The sequence below is a fragment of the Sparus aurata genome, chromosome 2 (genome assembly GCF_900880675.1).
Source record: "Sparus aurata chromosome 2, fSpaAur1.1, whole genome shotgun sequence".
NCBI classification, from domain to species: domain Eukaryota; kingdom Metazoa; phylum Chordata; class Actinopteri; order Spariformes; family Sparidae; genus Sparus; species Sparus aurata.
Genome location: NC_044188.1, coordinates 2227563 through 2231339, shown reverse-complemented (window position 1 = coordinate 2231339; position 3777 = coordinate 2227563). Strand labels below are relative to the sequence as shown.

Below are 3777 nucleotides of genomic sequence, written 5' to 3'. Positions count from 1 at the left end.
GGCTCTGTGGCGCAATGGACAGCGCATTGGACTTCTAGTTAAACAAAGGAGAAGTGATTCAAAGGTTGTGGGTTTGAGTCCCACCAGAGTCGACCTTTAGACTCTTAATTAGCGGTTCTGCCTGTCCACTCTATTAATGTTCCCTCGACAGTCTTTAAACCAGCAACCAAAGAAAGACTTGTTACTGCAGACGAGATGTATGGAGCCATTTTGTGTCTTTTCTTATTGTTTCTGTTTTAAATCAAACCTCCAGCTGCTTCAGTTGTTCAGGAGATGATGACTCCATACATCTGATGAGAATCCTCAGAACAGTCTCTCCTCACATGTGCAGAACCTGCCTGAAAAACATCATGTTTTTAAGTTCTCTTCAGTACCACAGTGATCCAGTGACGGCTGTCTGAACATCAACAGGTTCACTGCTAACAGGAAGTGTTCCCAGTTGTTATTGAGATGAAGTCGCTCTTACTGTAACACCAGAGTTGTTTTGACACTCAGAGGAAGCTGACGGCGTCACGTCTCTCAGCAGCAGGGTCGGGGTCACTTCCTGTCGTCTTCCTGGTCATCGACACATCAGAGCGGAGGTCGGAGGTCAGGGGTGGACGCCCGCCGTGCCGAGAACCAAGATGGAGGAAAGACGGGAGGACGAAGAGAGACAGAAAGATGAGTGCTGAGACATCTGCTTCAATAAAGTGCGGGTCTTTAATTCTAGTCATAAAAGTTTAGTTATATAGTTTAAAGTTCAGAGTAATGAGTCTGACGTTCAGACGCCAGAAACCACACCGATCATCTCTCTCATATTTCTCTTCTTCTTCTCCTTCTTCATCTTTCCATCTTCCTTTTCTGTTATTCAGCAACATGAATATAGAAAAAAGGCATCATGTGGAGAACAGAGAGGGAAGACGACCGAGGCAGTGACGGTTCACATCCACTGTCAACTGGGAATCAACGGAAAACTTATATCGGACCCAGAAAAGTCGTCTGAGAGAAGATTCTGGTGAACGTGACGTCACATGATGTGAAACATGGCTGACGAAAACGCTTCTCTTTGGCTCTCAACACAACCAGAAGAATGAAACCAGCACCGTCTGGGGAGCACCTGAACGCAGCATCACAATTATAAACCCGCCTACCCTCCTGTGCTGCTCTACAGGTGGTGGGCAGGTCGTCAAGGCAACGGGCTGCACCTGAGAGGTGGGAGGGGCCAAACGGTTGAGCTTTCTTTAGCCTCAACACCTCATAACGAGTTAACGCTCCCTGCACGTACAACAGCAGAGAGAATGAGCTTCTTAACATGATGACAGACACAAAACATTCACCCGCACACACACTTGACATCACAGGGGGCGGAGCGAGCAGCGAGCAGGAGGCGGAGCCACCTCAACATTTACACTCAGGTGATTCTGCAGGATATTAAAGTCTCTCGTCTCCTTTGAAGTCTGACTATTAAATCAGCTGCTGTGGTTTAAAGTTCGGACACTTGCCAGACAAACTTTGCTGCAGGCGTCCATGTTGGATCCCTGCGCCGCCCGCCGACCCGCCGGACCGGACTCAGAATCATCAGGACCCGAAAGCAACAAGAGATTCCTGCATGAATCCTCGAGCATCTCTGACCACACCCACATTTTCCTTGTGGTGTCGAGGCTCGATGGTCCCGTCGAGGTCCAGAGACCACACCGCAACCAACATGTAGGTCACACACACACACGCACACACACACACAGAGACACACACACACACACACACACACACGCACACACACGCACACACACAGACACACACACACACACGCACACACAGACACACATACCACAGCTGTAAGTGCTTCTTGGCAAAGATGCATCCAGAGATTAGAACAAACTGGATCAGCCAAACCCAAACACACACACACACACACACACACACACACACACACACACTCTCTCTCAAACACACACACACACACACACACACACACACACACACACACACACACACACACACACTCTCTCTCACACACACACACACACACACACACACACACACACACACACACACACACACACACACACACACACACTCTCTCTCACACACACACACACACACACACACACTCTCTCTCACACACACACACACACACACACGCTCTCTCTCACACTGAGCCTGTAATCAGCAGCAGGGTTGGAAAGCCTCTCGTCTTTTCTGCTAATTAAAGGCCATAAAACGATCGGAGCAGAATTCAGATTTAATGAACAAAATGTGCCGAGTGTGAGACCAGAACCTGGAGTCCATCAGAGGCCGCAGGCAGGAACATCTGGCTGCTAACGCTCCAACATCTGCAGCGAGCGACAGGTGAGCTCCGACCTGCAGCAGGTGGTTCAGACACATAAAAGCTCTCTCACACGTTTTCATCTAGAAGCTTCTCCAGATACAAAAACATGTAAACTAAAATATAATTCAGCTGTGGTCATGATGCGACCTCAACGTTCACGACAACAAATCTGATCTGACAGAAGAGGACGATGAATGTCGTCAGCAGGATCAGATGACGAACGCTCAGTCGGCCGTTCACAACAATCTGCTCAGAAACGTTAACAACTGATTCCACAGGTTCTTTTTGACGTCTGCACACAGAAGTCAGTGTCCAGGTCCAACCTGCTGCTGAGCCCCGCCCCCGCTGACCCGCTGCAATCAACTGAACCAATCCTAATCCAGAACCGCTGGAGAAGTTTAAAGGCAGGTGGTTCTGATCCAGACAGACTCTTGATGATCTGATCACACACGACCTGCGACAGTGTGGTGACTCGTCTGAGCATCATAATATTATAATAAACTGTTTTTATAGCACCTTTAAAAACAGAGTTCACAGTTTAAGTGTTCTGACAATCAAGAAAAAAAGCAGGAAACTCAGAAGAGACAATAATTACAGAGTGAACGCCGAACAGTCGAGACAACATGAAGGAGTCTGTCTGAGGAAGAAGAAGAAGAAGAAGAAGAAGAAGAAGAAGAAGAGCAGAGAATCATAAAAGTCAACATGAGTTATTACGAGTAAAGAGAATAAAAGTGGTAAAACAGGCAAAATCACAGGAAAGGAAGAGAGAAGGTAAATACATAAGACTGATAATTTATTTAAAGAGTAAATGTAAAAATAGAGATAAATAAAAGAATAAAACAATATCACATCAGAGGAATGAAGAACAGATTATGAGCAAAACAAAGAATAAGAGTAAAAAAATAATGAGAAAATAAAAGTTGTAAAGGACTTTATGAAGAAAAAGAAACAGATCAGAGCCGGAAAAGATGAAACTTCAGCTAAAAAGATCGATTTCAGTCTGTAAAAGTGTTTTAAACCAGTGCTGACGTCAGATTATTGAACATCACAGAGACGCTTCAGTCAAACAGAGAGATGTATTCTGATTCAATACTTGTCGGTGTGTGAACACGTCTTCATCACACCACATTTCCTCACACCTGATTTCCACCAGATCTGCGTTCAGTCCGCCTCTGATCCCTCACTGGAATCAGACAATACTGTACACGCAGCTAACTGAGCTACTTGCTAACAGCAGCTAGTTGTTAGAGCCGGACAGTCTAATGAGCAGCAGTTAGCGGTTACACTGCTCCCTGTCACTGTGGAACTATTCAGGCCTTTTCTTACAAATAACACCTTTCAAACAAACACAATACAAACTGTGGAAATGAAAAAGCTTCTTCTTCTCACAGCAGCTGTGGACCGGAGAACCGGAGAACCGGAGGCCCGGAGAACCAGAGAACCAAGAGGCCCGGAGGCCCGGAGAACCG

At 46.3% G+C, this 3777-nt stretch overlaps 1 non-coding gene across 1 annotated transcript; it reads left to right on the top strand.

Annotated features, from left to right (window-relative positions):
* trnar-ucu (transfer RNA arginine (anticodon UCU)) lies at positions 1 to 92 on the top strand. Its single transcript is given in 2 exon segments — positions 1 to 37; positions 57 to 92. It is a non-coding gene; the product is annotated as a tRNA-Arg (tRNA).
* Positions 93 to 3777: the final 3685 nt, after the last annotated feature.